At 41.9% G+C, this 22,049-nt stretch overlaps 1 pseudogene; it reads left to right on the forward strand.

Annotated features, from left to right (window-relative positions):
* The first annotated feature begins 566 nt into the window (after positions 1-566).
* The window catches only part of LOC145351329 (uncharacterized), a 35,880-nt pseudogene continuing 14,397 nt past the window's right edge, over positions 567-22,049 (forward strand).

Here is a 22,049-nt window from a genome sequence, read left to right on the forward strand (position 1 = left end):
TTGGGAAATCTTGGACTCAGTTTTGTGCCAAAAGAAATGATTAGTTGACAATCGAATTAAGAGAGAACCATAGTAAACTGATGACCATAATATGATAGCATTATTTATCAAGGTGGATTGTGGGCAGTTGATTCAGACCTCTGTGTCCTGAATCTCAACAAAGGTAACTATGATGGTATGAGGCATAATTTGACTCTGATTGAATGGGAAACATTACTGAAAGGAATGACTACCTACATGTAATTGCAGTCATTGAGGGAATGAGTAGGGGAAATTCAAAAGTTGTTTATTCCTATTTGGTGCGCAGTGCGGCCAGTCTGCAGCATAAAAGGGGAATTAGATATACTTTTAGGTTCAAAGAAGAAGCATATGAAATGCAAAAAAAGTAGACCTGAGGATTGGGAACAGTTTGAAATTCAGCAAAGATGGACCAAGGGATTGAATAAGAAGGGGGAAATAGAGTATGAAAGTGAATTATTAATGAACACAAAAACTGATTGGAAATGTTTCTAAAGGTATGTGAGGAGAAAAGGATTGGCAATAAAAAACAACAGTAGTTCGGTTATATGGGTATTCAGAGCGGGAACAAATACATGACTGAGGAACTAAATTCGTACTTTGTTTCTGTCTTCACTAAGGAAGACAGCATATCATACTGGAAGCTTCAAGAGAAACATGTTTTGGTGAGAAGTTGAAGGAAGTCTGTATTAGTGAAGAAATAGTTTTAGGGAAATTAATGGGATTGAGGGAAGACAAATCACCAGGTCCTGGTATTTTTCATCCCAGATTACTTAAGGACGAGGCCCAGGAAATAATAGATCAATTCATGGACATGTTCCAAAATTCTTTCAACTCTGGAATGTTTCCTCCAGATTGGAGGGTGGCTAATGGATGTCTGCTATTTAAAATGGGTCGATAGAGGGAGAAAGTGAACCATAGGCCAGTGAGCCTAACATTGATAGTCGGAATGTTACTAGAATCCATTATTAATGGCTTCATAGCATAACATTAGAAAGCAGTCACGGTGGTAGCAAGGGATGATATTGGAGCCAAGGAGCAGAGGGTGTAATCGTTGTGGGTGGAGATTAGGAACAGCAAAGGGAGGAAGACGCTGGTGGGTGTCGTCTATAGGCCCCCGAATAATGATCTGGAGGTGGGGCGGGCTGTTAACGCGCAAATAAGTGCGGCATGCAGGAATGGGATGGCCATAGTTATGGGGGATTTCAATCTGCATATTGATTGGTCGACCCATGTTGGACGCGGGGGGCTCGAGGAAGAGTTCTTGGAATGCTGCCGGGATAGTATCCTCGAACAGTGTGTGTTGGAGCCGACGAGGGAGCGAGCTATCTTGGATCTGGCGCTATGTAATGAGGCGGGTAGAATTAGGGACCTTGTGGTGAAGGATCCTCTTGGGGAGAGTGATCATTGTATGGTGGAGTTTCTGGTGCAGATGGAGGAGGAGAAAGTGGGTTCCCGGACACGCGTACTTTGTTTGAATAGAGGGGAGTACGGTAGGATGAGAGAAGAATTGGCGAATGTGGACTGGGGGAGCGCGTTGGAGGGAGGGTCTGTTGAGGAGCAGTGGAGGATCTTTAAGGAGATCTTTCTTGGTACTCAGCGGAAATTTATTCCGATGGTCAAAAAGGATAGTAGGAGGAGAGGTAATAAGCCGTGGATAACGAAGGAGGTGAAGGAAAGTGTTAAACTAAAAGCGGAGGAATTTAGAGTAGCTAAGAGTAGTGGGCGAGAAGAGGATTGGGAGAGGTTTAAATGTCAACAAAGATTGACAAAGAAGTTGATAAAGAAGGGTAGGAGAAACTATGAAGCTGGGCTAGCGCTTAATATAAAAAAGGATGGCAAGAGTTTTTATAAATATATAAAAAGGAAGAGGCTGGCTAGGGTGAATGTTGGTCCTTTAGAGGATGAGAAAGGGGACCTAGTGGTAGGGGATGGGGATATGGCTAAGGTATTGAATAACTTTTTTGTTTCTGTCTTCACGGAGGAGGACGTGAATAATTTGCCGGGTGTTAGAGATGGAAAGGTGGTAGGACTGGAGGGTCTTAATGACATTACTGTTACTAGAGAGGCGGTGCTCGACAGACTGGAGGGACTGATTGTGGACAAGTCCCCAGGACCGGATGGAATGCATCCGAGGGTTCTGAAAGAAATGGCGGAGGTGATAGTGGATGCCTTGGTGGTTATTTTCCAGACGTCGCTGGATTCCGGGGAAGTGCCGGAAGATTGGATAACAGCTAATGTTACGCCGTTGTTTAAGAAGGGTGCCAGGCAAAAGGCAGGGAATTATAGGCCGGTTAGTTTAACGTCTGTGGTAGGTAAAATGTTAGAATCTGTCATTAAGGAGGAAATTGCGAGGCATCTTGAAGGGAATTGCTTGATAGAGCAGACGCAGCACGGTTTCATTAAAGGGAAGTCGTGTCTGACAAATTTACTGGAGTTTTATGAGGATGTGTCTAGGGCGGTGGATAGAGGAGAGCCGGTGGATGTGGTCTTTCTAGATTTTCAGAAGGCGTTTGACAAAGTACCTCACAAGAGGTTATTGCAGAAGGTCGAGGGACATGGAGTTGGGGGTAGGGTGTTAGCGTGGATAGAGGATTGGTTGTCAAATAGGAGGCAGAGAGTGGGGGTCAACGGGTGCTATTCGGATTGGTGGATGGTGACTAGTGGAGTGCCCCAGGGGTCGGTGCTGGGGCCTCAGCTTTTTACCATTTATATAGATGATCTGGAGGAGGGAACCGAGTGTAGGGTGTCGAAATTTGCTGATGACACCAAGACTGGGGGAACGGCAAATTGTGCGGAGGGTGTGGAGAGTCTGCAGAAGGATCTAGATAGGCTGGGCGAATGGGCCAGGAAATGGCAAATGGAATTTAATGTTGGCAAGTGTGAGGTGGTCCACTTTGGTAGGAAGAATGGTAGGAAGGACTATTACTTACGGGGCGAAAAACTGCAGCAGGCGACGGTGCAGAGGGACCTCGGGGTCCTTGTGCATGAGTCGCAAAAACCCAGCTTGCAGGTGCAGCAGGTGGTCAGGAAGGCGAATGGGATGCTGGCCCTCATAGCGAGGGGGATTGAATATAAAAGTAGGGAGGTCTTGCTGCAGCTGTATAGGGCATTGGTGAGGCCGCAGCTGGAGTACTGTGTGCAGGTTTGGACGCCGCACCTGCGCAAAGATATTTTGGCCTTGGAGGGAGTGCAGAGGAGGTTTACTAGGCTGATACCAGAGTTGAGGGGGTTGAGCTGTGAGGAGAGGCTGAATAAACTGGGCTTGTACTCGTTAGAGTTTAGAAGAATGAGGGGAGATCTCATTGAGACGTATAAGATGATGAATGGGATGGATAGGATAGAGGTGGAAAGACTCTTCCCGCTCAAAAAAGACAGTAGGACTAGGGGGCACAGCCTCAAGATAAAGGGGGGGCGGTTTAGAACGGAGTTGAGGAGGAACTTCTTCACTCAAATGGTGGTGAATCTCTGGAATTCTCTGCCCGTTGAAGTGGTGGAGGCTGCCTCGCTAAATATTTTCAAGACGCGGGTTGATGGGTTTTTGATAGGCGAGGGGATTAAGGGTTATAGGGAGAGGGCGGGAAAGTGGAACTGAGCAGCGACAGATTAGCCATGATCTTATTGAATGGCGGGGCAGGCTCGAAGGGCTGGATGGCCTACTCCTGCTCCTATTTCTTATGTTCTTATGTTCTTATGTTCCGTGTTATAAGCACATGAAGTCAACAAGCGTTTACAAAAGGAAAGCACACTTGACAAATCTGCTGGAACTTTTTGAGGATGTAACAATTAGTGTTGGTGAGCGAGAACCGGTGTATGTGCTTCATTTTGATATTCGGAAGAATTCTGACAAGGTATGGCAGAGCAATTAGGATGTCAAATTTAAGTGCATGGGATTCTGAGTAGTGTCCTGAAATGAATAAAGAAAAGTTATCAGATAGGAAACAAAGTGTTGGAATTAATGGGTTATTTTTCCGCTTGGGAGTGACAATAAAGGCACTGCAGGGATGTATGCCAGAATTCCAACTGTTATGTTATATATATTATATATAAATTATATATTACTATTATACATTAATGAGTGAAGCGAAGGAACAAAAATTATTATCATTCATTGTACTGTTGGGTAGGAGGATGAGCTGGGAGGAGGATACAGGTCGTTGCAGGGTGATTTGAACAGGCTGAGTGAGAGGCTTGTGCATGGAAAATGCAGTACAATATGGATTGATGTGAGACTATCCAATTCAGTTGCAAAAATTGCAACACAGATCATTATTTGAATGGGTACAAATTGAGAAAAGTGGGTACTCAGCAAGTATCACATTGATTCCGTGTGCTAATTCAATCATATTGATGTGATATATTGTGCAATTTTGGTCTCCTTATCTGAGGAAGAAGGTCCTTGCTGTGAGGCAGTAGAGAGGAGGTTTGTTAGACTGATTCCTGGGAAGCCAGGTCCGTCATGAGAGGAGAGTCTAAGATGGTTACGAATATATTCACTTGAGTTTCAAAGAAAATTATAAAGCTCTAACAGGATTAGGCAGGGCAGATTCAGAAAGAATTCTCCCGATAGTCGGGGAGTCCTTAACTAGGGGTCGTAGTTTGAGTATCAGTGGTAAAACATTTAGGACTGAGGTGAGGAGAAATTTCTCCCAAAGAGTGCTGCATGTGTGGAATTCACTACCAGGGAGCGTAATTTAGAACAAACCTTTCTGTGATTTCAAGGTGGAATTAGACATAACTCCTGGGGCAAAAGGGATCAAGGGATATAGTGGGAAGGCGAGAGGAGGTGAGATCAAGGTGTTAAATTTAATGAAAGCCATGACCATAGTGAATGCAAGAGCAGGGTGGATGGTTGAATGCCCTACTCTTGATATTATATTTGCTCACTACCAGTTGCATAAATTCATTTCCCTCTTTTTGACAGCAAATTTAATAACGATAACCATCTTCTCTCGGGGAAAATGTGGTCTCTCCAAATGCATCATCTTCTACCTGATGGCCATGGCAATTGCGGATCTACTGGTCGTTATCATGGACCTGATACTGAGACATATTCCGGTAGTCTATTCACACCAATTTATGTTTTTGAAGTCTGTCCCCCTGTGTAACATCCATGCTGTCCTGCTTTATATAGCCACCGACTGTTCTGTCTGGTTCACTGTTTCGTTCACCTTTGATCGATTTGTGGCTATTTGCTGTCAGAATCTCAAAATCAAATATTGCACTGAGAAAACAGCAGCTATAGTACTGGGAATGGGAACAGTGCTGTTCAGTTTTAAAAATATTTTCTGGTACTTTCTGTATACTGGTAAATATCTGCTTATCAATTACCCCTGGTTTTGTTTGATGCCAACTAGTTCACTATTCTCACAGGCATGGATAATTGTAGAATTCATTCATTGTATTATAAACCCTCTTATTCCATTTGGTTTGGTTCTCCTTTTCAATGTGTTAACAGTCAGACATATCTTAGTGAGCAGCAGAGCCCGGCAGAGGCTCCTGGGTCATGTCAAGGGGGACAGACTCCATGACTCAGAGATGGAGAGTCGAAGAAAGTCAATGACTGTGCTGTTTGTCATTTCTGGGAATTTCATACTGTTATGGGCAGTATTTCTAATTTATGCTTTTTGGAGACGGATATGGTGTTTAGGGGTTCGTTCTTTACGGCTCCATGAATTTGTTAGAGAATTGGGCTTCATGCTTCAGCTCTTGAGCTGCTGTACAAATACTTACATTTATGCTATGACCCAGACTAAATTCAGGACACAGTTGTGTACTGCACTAAAGTATCCCTTCATTCCAATGATTAAGTTATTTAAAAGGTTCGATGGAATGAAGACACCCTGAAGCTGAATCCAGTCATGTCCCATGTTCTCTTAATTTCACTTTGAACCTGTTGCTTGAACACAAACATAATAAAGTAAACACTCTTTCAGTGCACTTGATACTTGTTTACACAAACGTTATTGTAATAATAAACCACCAAACCCTTGCAATGACTGTACTTCATCCACTTTCAATATTTAGACAAAACTATCCCCAGATGGAATTGAATGATTAACTATGTAGTTCCAAAGAGAAACCTAACTCAGATCAATATGTGCAACAGACATGGGTATATTTTATGAAAGCTGATGAGAAATTAAGATTGTGCTCAATTATAGAAGGTCTGCCAATTGCTCTGTGCAATCCTTGTAATGGAATCTTTGTAGCTTTCAAATAACCTTTGGTCTTCCACTTGAATGGGGCATCACTGTGCACCAAAGTCGAATCAGTCTGCACTGATGTTTCCTTTACTTTTTCCTTGCTGTGTTTTCAAGGGTTGTTTTGATGCCCATTCCCACAGTGCTTCACATGCAGCCCTTTCAGTTCAAAAAAAAGAAAATTCATTCGATAAAGCCAATGTTTCAGCATAATCAGCAGGCAGAGATACGATTGTATGATGGTTGCTTAAAAGTTGTTGGTGGATATTCTTTAATGACAGATGGAATAACATTACCTTGTTGTCAATGTTTGTTGCCTGATCAGTCTTCATTTGTGCAGCTGAATATATCAGTAGTTGACCGGTTCAGTTTCTCAAATTGGATTAGTAATAACTGGAGCCCATCGAAATTATAAAACTGTAATATATTCATATATACAGATGAACTGTAAGGTAATATTCGTAGCACCTTTGTGTTCCTTGCAATAAATTTAATAATGACATATTTTGTTGACTTTTCTGATTTTAATCTTGCTCTCAATGAAATAAAATTCTCCTCTAAAATGTCCAAAAATATACTTTCAATTACTGCATTGCACAGATGTCTTTGCAATATTTAGGCCTTTCAAATGCCTTAAGGGTACAACTGTATCGAAGTTATTACTAGCTTCCTAAGATTGAGATCAGGATTTTCTATCATGACGTTTATCTGTGTCCCTGAGGAATACAAGGGAGCACAAGTTATTTTTGGGTTGCAGTTGCCTTGAAGACGTTCACCCATAGGGAGAAAGAATTTATGGCCCCCGAAATTATATTTGGAGACAGCAAACGCCGAAGTCATCTGCCATGTGCCACTTTCGAAGTAGACCAGCGGATGGCTGGGATAGCACCTGGGAGGACTGGAATCCAGACCCTGTTCAACAGATAGGTGCACCATCGAAAACCTGTCTGTCAATCTTGTAAGGGTAGTGTGACTCTATGGATCCTCTGTTCAATGCCCATCGTCCCATTTACTTCACAAATAAGGAATGCACTTCTCAGTTCAGTTCACTTACAATTCAGTTCATTTGAGAACAAAAACATAATCATTTTCGTCAGGAATAATGGTGATATTGCGCTCACCTCTCAGAGAACGCGTCACACTAAGTTAAGAAGGAGGCAATTTAATGTGTGCGTGGCTGTGGAGGGTGAGGTTTCCAAATTGTCGACATCATTCCTCATTCAAGAGCTTCTGGTTGAAAAGACAAAAATGTGAAAATAGCCAGAATGACAAGTGGCAGTTGGAAACTTGCTGAGGACCTGCCCTGCAAACAGTAGTGGCAAGTTACTATCTCAATTCTGGAATGCAACAGGCATATTCTTGCAAATCTGATTTTGTTTCATTTCCCAATATTCGTAACTAAACCATTTAATTCATCAAACCATCTCATATTGTTGTGAAGTTGAGTTTGTAAAGATATAAATAATGAAAGAAAATACTAGAGGAACGAAAAAAACAATTTTGCGTGTTCCCTTTAAAACTGATACAGGCACTGATCTGCCAAGAGTGTATACCATTTGACTTTGATGTTGTTGCCAATTACAATCCGATTGTAGGCCACCACTGGTATAAAAGGGGCGAAATAGGCAGATAGCAACTACCATCTCTCAAGCCTTGAGAAGGAGAGAGAACAAGTGGCAATTGACAAGAGACAGGTCTCTCAGTTCTCCACGCTACCTGCTTCAGATATCTTTTAAGAGAACGCATCATCCAATCAGTGTCAGGCCCAAAATGAAATAGAACTCACAGGCAGACAAATCAACCGAGAAACTCCAGAAGTTTCCGAAATAGACAGAAACTGGTTGTATACTTTTTGAGTGACAAAATTCTATATTTGTTGTTAATGAAAGGACATTGTATTTATTTAAACAGTATTTCAGTATAATCTTACTTTCTTCGGCATGCTACCTGTTTAGTTAAAGTTTGCTGTTCATTAAACAAATAAATTATTCAGGGCTCATCTTAAAGTGAGTGTCAGATATTTCTGTTACTTGACCACTAAATGCCATTGAAGGACAGTGCACCTTCCCACACATGTTTAACAGATCAAAAGGCGAGCTGTTCCTCTTTGGGGAATCTGCGTTATTTCTTTTGGGGGTCAACATCTGCGTCCCAACAAATTTGGTGCTCATGTCCAGGATCATAACTATCCTAAATCTTTATATAAATCTTAAGCGAGGAAGTGCCTCTTAATATTGTTAACTAAGAGGTCGAGGATACTTCCGACATTTGCCAATGAATTATGAGAAACAGAAAAGATAAACATGTAGAATGAGCAAACAGGCTAAAATTGGATATAACCAGGGACAAGAAGAAGGCTGAAATTAGCCAAGCATTTAGCTATAGATGATAAACAGTCACGTGCAGTGGAGTTAGAGAAAAAAATGAAACTGGGAAAGTTGGAATTAAAATGTGAGCGCAAGAGATTGGAGTTAGAAGGAACAGAAAGGGAAAAATGAGAAGCAAGAGAAAGAGAAAACAAAAAGAGAGAAGAAAGAGAAAATGAAAGAGCGAGGAAGGCCCTAGCAGAAGAATGGGAAAGAGAACGTCTTATGGAGATAAAACAAGAGGAAGTTGGAATTTGAAGTAACAGGACTTCAAATGACAGAAGGAAGAAAACCATATAAAAGTGACAATGAGTAGACTCACCTTCGCCAACCGCATGGTAAGAATATATCTGTGCAAATCTGTCCAAATATTACGATAAATGGATGAGAACATTTAAGATGAAAAAGCATATGAGACCCTTAGATACATTATTCTGCTTGAGACATTTAAAAACTCAATTCAGAAATGAAAAGAAAAAAACTCACGTTGAGGAGCAGAAAGTGAAGACGCCGAGAAGAGCTGCAGAGATGGTAACTGGATACCCATTGATGCACATATTGAAATTTGGCTGTTGATAGCAATTTCAGTCGGTGAGGGATACACGATTGGAAAGAGGGAGATCCTTGGATGAAAAACATAAATTAGGCCACACTGAGAACAGTTTCCAACCTGTAAAAAAAGAACACCTAAGAGGGTGGAATAGAGGTGAAAGTCCTCAATTGTTTCCACTGTAATAAAGTGGGACGCACAAAGGAACAGTGCTTAAGAAAGGCACTGGGAAAAGGGATGTGGTAAAAGACCGCTAGTGCGATTTGTTAAGGCTGTGAAAGAAATTTCGGGAGAAGTCGAGGAGCTGAAGGAGAGTGCACAGCGTAGATACAGCTAGATGATAAGATGGCTCTGATACTGTCGTATCAGTATTAAAATATTAAATGATCAACTATCAAGTTATGTTGCATTCTAGTTGTGCTCTTTATGTGGATCAGGTTTACTCACAGTGCCAGGTGCGAACTCCAGTCGTTGCTTCCGCTCACGATAACTAGTTGACACTCTGGTTGAGTCACTACCAGTAAGCTGAAAAACATTTTTATAGACACGTGTTATGGGGGCAAGGGGAGGAGGGGGTGAGCGGTGGTCGGGATTGGATGGGGGAAGAGGGAAAATTGTTTTGAGGCCATAATCCGATCATTCACGCATTTATGTGTCCCCATGTAAATGTCTCCATAATGTTCCACGAGGTAGCTATTTTGCATGTGAGAATTCTTAGGAAGAACAGGTCTGAAATATTGCAATGCCGCTTTTGAGAAACGGGAAGTTGTGGGTAATATGTTGGTGAATGTGGAAACAAAATATGTTTAGACACTTTGAAAGAAAATAAGAAACGTGATATGTCCAAAAAACTATCCAGACTGATATTAAGGATTAACGACAAGTGTTTGATTTTCTAACATATGTAACAATTGGGAAGTACAAACTAGCGGAGACAGTTTAGTAAATACTTCGAGTCGAACAAAAATAATTCTGGAAGGTATGTTTACATGAAGGCCAGCTATGAATTTTGAATATAGTTACAGTGTTGAACCACATAATATTGGAATCGACAATTTAGGGTCACAGACTCCAGGTGACCATTGGATCTCAACTGACATGAGTGGCGATTTCGTTGAAATAAGTTAGTTTCCAAACCAATCCATATTGCCTACCACTTCCAGCCCAGCCTCCTCCCAGCATTCCTTGTCTAAATTTAATAACGCTCCTCGTTTTTCTTCTCGCTCATGTGCCGATACATCTCCCTTTTAATTGCCTAGCACTTTAACTTGGCATGGATTGAGAATTGTTTAGCAGACGGAAAACAGAGTGCAGGAATAAATGGGTATTTTCGAAGTTGAACTTTGGGAACCCTCAGGGATCTGAGTTTGGGTCGAGCTATTTAAAACATACATCAATGATTTTGACGAGGGAACAAGATGTAACATTTTCAACTTTTCTGTCACGAAATTTGAGTGGAACATGAGTGGCTTGGAGGATGTTAAGAGGCAGCAAATTGGTTTAGACAAGTCAATTGTGTGGGCAAGCACATTTCAGATGCAGCGCAGTGTGGATAATATGAAGTTAACCACTTAGGCCAGGGACGCAGGATGTTAGAATATGATTTAATTCGTTATAGATGGGCAAATGTGGACATACAAAGAAACCTAGATGTCCTAGTATATTAATTACTGAAAGAAATCACGTCGACATGACAAGCAGACGGATGGCAACTGAAATGTTGGCCCTCATTAAAAACGCCCTTCAGTACTGGAACAAGGATATCTGACTGGAGCTGTATAACGCTTTGGTGAGACCAAAATTGAAGTATTGTGCGCAGTTTTGGCCTCCTGACCTGACCAAGGATATGTTAGAACAAAGAACAAAGAACAAAGAACAAAGAACAACACAGCACGGGAAACAGGCCCTTCGGCCCAACGAGCCCGCGCCGCCGTCCTACTATCTCAGTGACCTATTCATGATTTTAGTCTACGCCTAACGTGCGAGGATCAGGGAGGTCCAATTTAGGGACAATTTTAGTACCCAATCAATCAGCCTAAAAGCACATCTTTGGGGGATGTGGGAGGAAACCGGAGCACCCGGAGGAAACCCACGCAACCACGGGGAGAACGTGCAAACTCCCACAGACACAGGCCCAAATCCATGTGTCCGCACAGCAACAGACATAGTCTCTGAGCTGTCATGTTAGCTTTGCAGGCTGTGCAGCTAATGTACACCAGACTGATTTTTGGGATGGCACGTTTACAGAATGAGGTGAAATTAGGTTGAATGGGCATGTATTAACTGGAATTTAGAATAATTTAAAATACATAAAGTTCAGACAGGGTTGGAAAGACTGAATGCTGGGATACTATCTCGATGTCAAGGTGGGTGGGGATTAATAACAATATGTCACAACCACCGAATATGGCCCATTATTGAATAATCTGAGAAGAAATGTCTCCATTAGATGATGGTAAGCCTTTGGAATTCTCTACGACAGGTTACTGAGGAGGCCAATTAACTGCATATATTTAGTAAGGATATGGAGGCAGTCCAGATGACATTCAGTAGATTGATGCCCGATATGGAGGGTTTTTCGTATGAGGAGATGTTGAGTAGATAGTGCCTATTTAAAAGAAAGAACAGGAACTTATTGATACATGTAAGATTCATCAACCTTATTGAGACACATAAAGGGCTTGACAGGTTGAATACTGAAACGGTGCTTCCCCTTGTCGGATGGTCTCGGACCAAAGGACATTATCTCAGATGAAGGGGTCGCCCGTTTAAGACAAAATTTCTTCTCTCAGAGGGTACTGAATCCATGGAATTCTTTCATACACAGTCTGTATCGTTAAATATGTCCAAAGCTCATTGCAAGAGGGCTTCTATACGTGAACAAGAATATCTGACTGGAGCTGTAGAATGCTTTGCTAAGGCCACAACAGCGTTAGTGTTTAGTCACTACCAGTAACATTGCTGTAGGTTGAGCAACAGAAATGTTATAATAGCGTGACAATAATCATGTTAGAGTAGCATGACTATCTATCTGCCAAACCAGAGTTGGGTTCTACCGTAAAGTTTGTGTTGAGTAGTAACCAATAACAGTGCAATTTAATGTCAATGCTGACAATTCTAAGCATTTTCTACTGACTGACAATTGATGCTGAAGTATCAAACCCAGAGCCTGAGGGACTTTAGATCTGGGGATATCTGGTGCATCAAGAGAACACTGTCCCTGAGATTCCAATACATTCTGTCTGGTGACTTCAAAGTTTGGAGCTATTTTGCACGGAGGCAAAACACATGCACCTTTATTTGTTCAGTTAGTGTAATTATCACTATGCAACATTATCTCACCTGATTTTCCGAGCGTTGACTCTATTGTTCCATAAAAATGGGGCTCATTGATACTCGGGAGATTTACATCGGGTGGAAGATTTAAGCAAAAATTGGAGGGAATTCACCTGCTCTTCATGAAACAGTGCAAGCCACAGCCCTGCAGATAAAGGACATTTACTATGCTCTCGTTGGGGTCTTTGGTGTTCTTGGTAAGTCCGTGTATGTCGTGTCAATCAATAGCTATGAGACTACGTGACTGTTTTGCTGTCTATTGATTATTTTAACAACTTCCGATTACAATATTGAAAATTCACACAGCCGTTGAAATAACATCACGATTGGAAACACTACTCCAAAATTGCATGCAACAGGCAAAACTCCATCCAGGTCAATAAATCGCGGGGAACGCAGCTTGAAATTCCTTTTTGTGGCCCAGAATTGTCTTCTCGCAGCTGATGAGTTCTCATGTAACTTCTCCAGTGGCACCAAATGATCCCTGTTGGTGTTGAGCTTTGGCGATCACTTCAGTTGTTTGCTTCCATCAATTTTTATTCAACATCGTTCTTGTAATTTATCAACGTCTCCCATTTTCAAATCTAAGAAGTTGAGCATTCATATACAGGAAAAAAAAGTGAAATAATGTTTCAATTTGGAGAGAAATCAGTGGTTTGACTTAAATTCTTTCCTATCTTTCACCAACTTGTGAAAATATTTCCAAGGAGATTTCAGCACCATTTTTAATTATCCTCTGAATTTTCTTTGGGTCGTTGCATAAATAAAGGTGTTTGTACAGGAATTCAAATACATGAGCAGATACCCAATCTCAGTGGTGATATTCCAGGTTAGAATAAGCTCCTTGATGTTGACTATTGAACGATGTGTCTGGGTACCATTTAAACAGAGCACTTGAATGGGAATGGGGGACTAATATCAATAACAAATCAAATATCACTCCCAGGGGAAAAAGGGTCAACTGAGGTAGGGTAGTTAAAGGGGACTCAGACAGAAGAAAGATATTGCGGGTGCGGGAGGTGGGGTGGGATGTGAGGGCGGTGGTATTAATAGCTTTAAGCACAGATTGGAGGGAAATATTGAATGGGCGACACACATTCAGGGACTCTTCCTTAACAGTCAACGCAGTATGGAAATGCTGGAAGTCATGTCAGGCACTCATGCAGAAAGAGAAGCAGATCTTTCAGGTCTGTGGACGTTCTGTCAAAGTGCAAATGCTCATTTTGTTTTGTTTTCTCATTATATCACTTGTTTAGCATGCACGTGGTCTTGCATTGTAGAGTCACCATGCTAAAACCCTTTGTTCAGGTATGCTTGGTAACCCTCCTCCTCTGCTCTCTTGAGCACGCTGTGCCACCTGACCTGTTGTCTATCTCCAACGTTTTCTGCATCTTTTCAGAAGTCCTGTCCTATCCACAATGTTTTATTTTTGGGTGTGTGTATATCGGCAAAGGCAAGTACTGCAGCGGGGCATTAATCACCAGCCGAGGCCGATGGGGAAATCTCCACTGGGCTGCAATGTGTTTCCTTGTCAGATTTCTCCAGCTGACATTTGCAATTTCAAACTAAAGGCCCAGGATAATTTGTTCTATTAATGTTAAGAACTAAAAACATGAGGTAGAAATTCATCTCTGGCAGTTGGCATCAGAGCAGTAAATGTTGGGACTTTTTCATATTGAGTTTGAATCACTGCAGTAACAATCTGAGAGATGGAGATGCCATGCCATCTATACTGCGACAAAGCCGCGGGCCAATGACGGCTCAAATGTTTTGTCCCACTTCCTGTCATTATACGTAAGTGTGCCCAATAGACGAAATTGCTGTGAAACTACGTATTATATTGCCCATGCCTCGTGCAGCTCATGAAATCCTGCACACCTATTGGGATGGCGAGCAGTTGTTTTCATTCTGCATCCTTTCATTTTAGAATGACGCAGCAGTTCAGCAAAAAATCCAAAGGAAATGTCGCCCTTTATCGCTGAAATGTCCACCTTTCTCATGGACAGCCTGGACGCAAGATGCAGCGGAAGGTCTACAGCCGACTGCACAATGTACTCCAGCTTTGTACTGTAAAGGCTTGAATACATTTCATAATAACGCATTGCGATCTTCAGCGGCGTGGTAAGCCACCTGAAGGAATCTCAAGAGGCATATTGAAGCATTTTCTGTTTTTTAAACAAATAATCGACACACTTGAAGAGATGAGATGGAGAACTTTGTATCCCGAGCGTGAGTGCTGCTGCAACACATGGTCTTGGCAGTACTTCATTCGTTAAGTGATTATTTGACATTAGGCAGAGCGAATCCAAATAACCAAAGACTGAAACCTATAACGCTGGGATCGTCAAGAGGAAGTTAAGTTGAATACTGGTACTTCTGGCTAAAGGGAAATTTCGCCTTTTGCACCGCTATGCTGGATTATTCTATTATTGAGGGCGGGGAAAACATGTGGAGACTCTTCATGCAGTTGGTTGATTAACTGTCCATCAGCGTTCATGACAGGATGGGCACCTTTTCATATAGAGGCAACCGACGCAGAGAATGGCAACAATTAATACAAATATTTGCACTCGAGGGAAAAGGTAGAAAAAGTGGAACGAATTCATAATGTGGTGCGAGTGGGAGTGAGCTGTGGAGTTCCTAAAAATCGTGAGCAGGAGAGGAGAAAGACCGTACAAAGAGACACAGAACAACATACCGCTCTCCCTCAACTCTAACATAGTGGATTTACCCTCATGGCTATCTTGAACATCCTTTCTGTTTGCAATATAACAAGAACCATATTGAATATTCAACATCACGATGAAAACGACTGCTTTACATTTTATATAATTTCTGAATACATCAAACTACAATTTTAGGAACATTTTCTCTACGCTGTATCCATTTTCTTACTAGAGCTTTGCCATGCCATAGTTTTTTGCTGAATCTTACCAGTGTTACAATTTACAGACTAAATAATGAAGTCATTAAATAACAATGTAAAGGCAACCTTTGTATTTGTGACTACCTTCAGGAGCTGCTTAATTTGTGACATCTCTGATTCATATCTAATTATATCACCAAATCCTTCAAGATCATTTCTGCATATTTCAGCAACCTTTTGTTTTCCCTCCCCTTGCATATTTAATGGAGTAAACCAGGTCCATATTCGGAAATGGAATTGAGCTTTGTCCCCTTTTGAATCTGGAAGCTAAAGTGAAATTGAATAAAATTTCTGAGAATAAGTACTGATTCTAGAAAATAAAACAATAGAAGAGGAGAGTGTGAGAGGAGGATACCAGAATAGAGAGTTATCAGCATTGAGGGTAGAATGTGAGGGTAAAAATAGTGCCTTAAGGTCAGTATCACAGGAAAAAAAAATATGGGAATCGTTTGATTGGCAACTAGGAACTGGTGAATATTTTTTCTGCTGTTTTATATTATCGTAAAACTAAGGGATCAGTGTTGGGACCACACTTGTTTATGATTTAAGTGGATGACTTGGGGTTGGGGACCAAGTGCGGTGTGTAAACACTTGCAGATGGCATGAGGCTGAGTGTTAAAGTGAAGTGTGCAGAGGATGCTGAAAGTCTGTGAAGGTATATGGATAGTCTAAGAGAGTGGTCAGGGGCCTGGCAGGTGGTATGCAATGTTGGTAAATGTGCGGTCATCCATTTTGGTTGGAATAACAGAAAAATGGACTATTATTCAAATGGTAAAAAAAAACAGTGCAGCATGCTGCTGTGCTGAGGGACCTGGGCGTCCTGATGCATGAATCACAAGGAGTCGGTTTGCAGGTGCAGCAGATAATTAAAAAGGCAAATGAAATGTTGTCCTTCGTGGCTAGAGGGATGGAGTTTAAAAACAGTGAGGTTATGTTGCAGCAGTAAAAGATGCTGGTGAGGCCACACATAGAGTAATGTATACAGCTTTGATTTCCTTCCTTGAGTAAGGCTATATTGGCACTGGAGGGGGCACAGAGGAAATTCACTAGGCTGACTACGGAGTTGAGATGATTGGCTTATGAGGAGAGATTGAGTCGACTCAGACTATACTCATTGGACTTCAGAAGAATGAAAGTAAATCATATTGAAACATATCAGATCATGAAGAGAGTAGATGATACAGAAGCAGAGAAGTTGTTTCCACTACCAGGTAAAACCAGAAGTAGGGGGCATGGCCTCAAAATAAGGGAGGGGGGGGGCAGATTTAGGACTGAGTTGAGGAGCAACATTTTCACACAAATGGTTGTGAATCTGTGGAATTCACTACCCAATGAAACAGTTGCAGCTACGTCATTAAATGTTTTTTTTTGTGAGCAAGGATAAATACATTTTTGAACAATAAAGGAACTAAGGATTATGGTGAGTGGGAGGTGAAGTGGAGTTGAGTCCATGAAACGATCAGCCATGATCTTATTGAAGTTCGAGGGGTCGGATGGCCTAATCTTGCCCCGATTTCTTATGTTCTCATGCTTAGTGAATAAATAATGATAGTCATAATATAGATAATGTCGGTTGTTGCAGACTCATAATCAATAGTAGAAAGCTATTAATACTTTTGAACTTCAAAGCAGTGAAAGGAGAGATCAAAAGACATATCATCACTTACCCAGTTGAATGCCCCCTTATGCTATGTGGGAAACCAATGGAACATCGAATTTCCAAGATGAACATATGAACATGAAGTGCCTCCTGGACTTTTGCATATCAAATACGTTGCTGTTTATAATTTTAATCAATGACCTGGATGAGGAAGTGGAGGGATGGGTTGGTAAGTGACATAGATAGGTTCCAAGGCTGGGCGGAGAAGTGGCAGATGGACTTCAACACAAATAAATGTGTCGTGGTCCATTTTGGCAGGTCAAATGGGATGAAGGAGTATAATATCAAGGGTAAGACTCTTAGCAGTGTAGAGGATCAAAACGACCTTGGGGTCCGGGTCCATTGGACTCTTAAATTGGCCTGGCAGGTAGAGGATGTGGTTAAGAAGGGGCATGGTTTACTGACCTTTGTCAATCGAGGGATTGAGTTTAGGAGTCGGGAGATAATGTTACAGCTTTATAAGACCCTGGTCAGACCTCTCTTGGAGTACTGTGCTCAGTTCTGGTCACTTCATTACAGGAGGGATGTGGAAGCTATCGAAAGGGTGCAGAGGAGATTTACAAGGATGTTGTCCCGATTGGATGACATACTTTATGAGGATAGGTTGACGGAGCTTGGTCCTTTCTCCTTAGAGAGAGGGAGGATAAGTGGTGACCTGATGAAGTGAATAAGATGTTGAGAGGTATAGATTGGGTGGATTCTCAGAGGCTTTTTCCAAGGGCTGGAACGGTTGCTACGAGAGGACACAGGTTTAAGGTGCTGGGGAATAGGTACAGAGGAGATATCATGGGTAAGTTTTTCACTCAGAGGGTGGTGGGTGAGTGGAATCGGCTGCCATTGGTGGTGGTGGAAGCAAATTCCATGGGGTCTTTCAAGAGACTTCTGGATGAGTACATGGAACTTAATAGAATTGAGGGCTACAGGTAAGCCTAGTAGGTATGGATATCATTGGCGCAACTTGTGGACCGAAGGGCCTGTTCGTGCTGTAGTTTTTCTATGTTCTTTGTTTAAAGCTGGGGCAGTGGCCTGAGTCGCGGCAGAATACTGAGGAGGCTGACATTTTCATGGATAGCACCTCCCACGATAAGTCTGCGCAGTCAGAAATGGAATGAGCAGATTTGCAGCAGGTTCATAGTGCAGTAGCGCCTTTGCACCACACCCATCTACCCTGATGAGATACGAACCATAGTCCATGGAACATTTCCCTGAACTTCTGAGTTATTAGTCCAGTAGTAAACCATTATGCAACTGATTCCCTTGAGGACAATGGTACCATTTGAAGCTTCAATTGGAGAGGCAGTTGTAAAACACAGTTCACTTTATTTGTTTGCGCATTCCATGGGTACTTAATCTTTGAATTTTATAGTATGATATCACAAATTCATACAGCAGAATGCAGAACAGCAGTATTAAGAAGACATTTAATTTTGAATCTGGATTTTTAATAAAGAGAGCAGAGTAAGTAACAGCAAAGAAATTACACGAGGTCTAAGAATGGTATTGATGAACATCATCATTGATAGTAGAAATAGCTCGTTTTTATCTGCAAAATAATGTGGTTGGAATTACCTAGCATTTGTGGATTTCCTGTGCTATCAGACTCTCACATAACTCAGTCGACAGCATATGATAAAAGAAAATAACAACAATATTTGCTGTAAAGATTCTGACATCACACTGTCCCCCAAAGATCACACTTACTGCTGTTCGTCAACATTATTGCAAACTATTCTAAGTTTTGCCCAGTTATAGCAACCCTCTCGGCAATTTTCAGATAACCATATTTCATTTATAACATTATTTGACATAAAGATTTGTAATCAAGCTTTTATGTTCACTACCTGTAACTAATCTCTGTCTCAACTAATTAGAAATCTTCTCATGGGACGGATTCTTACTTCTATAAATAATTGCACGATCCCTTCTCTTTGGCCAGTATCAACTGAAACTTTATAATCCTGTTGTATAAACTGAAATCCGGAGCTCTCAGTGCAACACACTCATGGAAAGATGTCAAGTAACCGGACAAATTATCTTGTATGCATTGTTTGATTTTGAAAAGATTTGTTTTCCACTCCTGGCTGCTTTTGGCGTTCCTGGTGAGTCACTATATACGTTTATGAGTTCAACCATACTTAGCCAATTTTACCCTTTTCAATGTACCTCTGTTATCCAGTGAACAACGCTGTTTCGTGCATTCCACTTAGCTCTGTTAATGCAGTAAGTAACCAGCTTTAGTTTGAAGTTCAAGTTTATTGATTAGTTTCAAAGGTAGACTGACTTTAACACTGCAATTGTTACTGTTAAATTCCCGTAGTTTTCAGGCTCCTGCACCTGTTTGGGTACACTGAAGGAGAATGAAGCATTCCCCATGAACCTAACCAGCATGTCCTTCAGACTGTGGGAGGAAATTGGAGATCCCTCAGGAAACTCTGGCAAAAATGACGAAAATGTGGAGATTCTGCCCAGGCGTTGACCCAAGCCAGGAATTAAACGTGGGTCTCTGGCGCTGTTAGAGAGCAGTGCTAAACATTGTCACTGTGCCAAACGTTTTTTTTTAACTAATTGGCAACTGAGCACCTGCAGGTAAATTGCATCACAAAATTGTCAACAACAAAATGGATCAATGGAGCGTTTACTGAGAAGTTTAAGCTTCAGCTCACCTTAAAGCTATCAGAGCTCTTAAGTCATAAGAACATAAGAAATAGGAGCAGGAGTAGGCCATCTAGCCCTTCGAGCCTGCCCCGCCATTCAATAAGATCATGGCTGATCTGAAATGGCTCAGTTCCACTTTCCTGCCCTCTCCCCATAACCCTTAATCCCCTTGCCTACCAAAAACCTATCTACCCACGTCTTAAATATATTTAGCGAGGTAGCCTCCACCACTTCAACGGGCAGAGAATTCCAGAGATTCACCACCCTTTGAGTGAAGAAGTTCCTCCTCAACTCTGTTCTAAACTGCCCCCCCCCCCCCCCTTATCTTGAGGCTGTGTCCTCTAGTCCTGCTGTCCTTTCTGAGCGGGAAGAACCTCTCCACCTCTACCCTATCCATCCCTTTCATCATCTTATACGTCTCAATAAGATCACCCCTCATCCTTCTAAACTCTAACGAGTACAAGCCCAGTCTATTCATCCTCTCCTCATAGCTCAACCTCCTCAACTCTGGTATCAGCCTAGTGAACCTCCTCTGCACTCCCTCCAAGGCTAAAATATCCTTGCGCAAGTGCGGCGACCAAAACTGCACACAGTACTCCAGCTGCGGCCTCACCAGTGCCCTGTACAGTTGCAGCAAGACCTCCCTACGTTTATACTCAATCCCCCTCGTTATGAAGGCCAGCATCCCATTTACCTTCCTGACCACCTGCTGCACCTGTAGGCTGGGTTTTTGTGACTCATGCACAAGGACCCCGAGGTCCCTCTGCACCGCAGCATGCTGCAGCTTTTTGCCCTGTAAGTAGTAGTCCTTCCTACTATTATTCCTGCCAAAGTGGATAACCTCACATTTGCCAACACCGTATTCCATCTGCCAGGTCCTCGTCCACTCGTTCAGCCTATCTAGATCCCTCTGCAGACTTTCTACACCCTCCGCACAATTTGCTGTTCCACGTATCTTTGTGTCATCAGCAAATTTCGACACCTTACACTCAACTCCCTCCTCCAGATCATCTATATAAATGGTAAATAGCTGAGGCCCCAGCACCGATCCTTGGGGCACTCCACGAGTCACCAACCGCCAATCTGAAAAGCACCCATTGACACCCACTCCCTGCCTCCTATTTGACAGCCAGTCCCCCATCCACGCTAACACCTTACCCCCAACTCCATGCCCCCTAACCTTCTGTAACAACCTTTTGTGTGGCAACTTAGCAAACGCCTTCTGAAAATCGAGAATCACCACATCCACCGGTTCCCCTCCATCCACCGCACGAGACACATCCTCATAGAATTCCAATAAATTCGTCAGACACGACTTCCCCTTAAGTCGGTGCTGTGCCAAAAGTCTTCTGTCAGTTTCTATTAATTGTTTTACAGGAAATGTTCATGTTCGATCTAAAATATGATTTGGTATGAATTGTTCAGCAAACTTGCTGTTCCTCATCTAATTTCATTTATACATGTCATGGGTTATCACCACTTAATGCATTTTATATGTTGCTTCCAGCTTAGGAAAACCTGATTCATCAAAATCATTCAAATGTGACAAATGTTGAATTACAACCACTTGACCTTATTGTAAGAACAGCTCCTTTATTAGGATGGCATACTGACCATCAAACTGTAATGGTGATGTTGAGAATGTTAGAAAATCTGATATGAATTTGATAAAAGAACATCTGTACTTATGATTGATTCTAATCTGCATATTGATTAGGAGTGTGAGATTTGTTGCACTGCAGTCGTGGAGGAAATTCTGGAGTGGAGTTGGGATAGATTTGTGGACAAATTGTTTAAGGAGCCAAAAATGGGACTAGATATCTTTGATTGGGAATTCTGCCATAAAAAAGGATACGTTGATAATCTAATTGTGAGATAGCCAAGGGGAATGTGTGAAGATAATATGATAGAATTGTTTATCAAGGTGAATAGTGGATAGCTGATTTAGAGACCTGGGTCCTGAATGCCAATAAATTTAACTCTGATGATTTGAGGGATGAGTTGATGTGATGGACTGGGAAACATTACTGAAAGGAGGGACAGCCTACAGTCACTGACAGGCAATAAAGGATGGAATAGGTGAGCTCCAAAAACTGTTTATTCCCATTTGCTGCAAGACTGGAAAGGAAACTCTGGTCATTCCATGGTTTACAAGGGGAATTAAATGTATTGGATCTGAAGATTGGGATCGGCTTAAATTCAGCAAGGGGAGGCCATGGTGAATAGAGTATGAAAGTGAGCTAGCAGAGAGCAGAAGAAACTGACAACAAGTATGTATGGAGTTATGTGAAGAGAAAAGGGCTGACACAAACAAAAGTAGAACTGTTAGGAGGGA

The sequence above is a fragment of the Carcharhinus amblyrhynchos genome, chromosome 13 (genome assembly GCF_965287045.1).
Source record: "Carcharhinus amblyrhynchos chromosome 13, sCarAmb.v2.hapA, whole genome shotgun sequence".
NCBI lineage: Eukaryota > Metazoa > Chordata > Chondrichthyes > Carcharhiniformes > Carcharhinidae > Carcharhinus > Carcharhinus amblyrhynchos.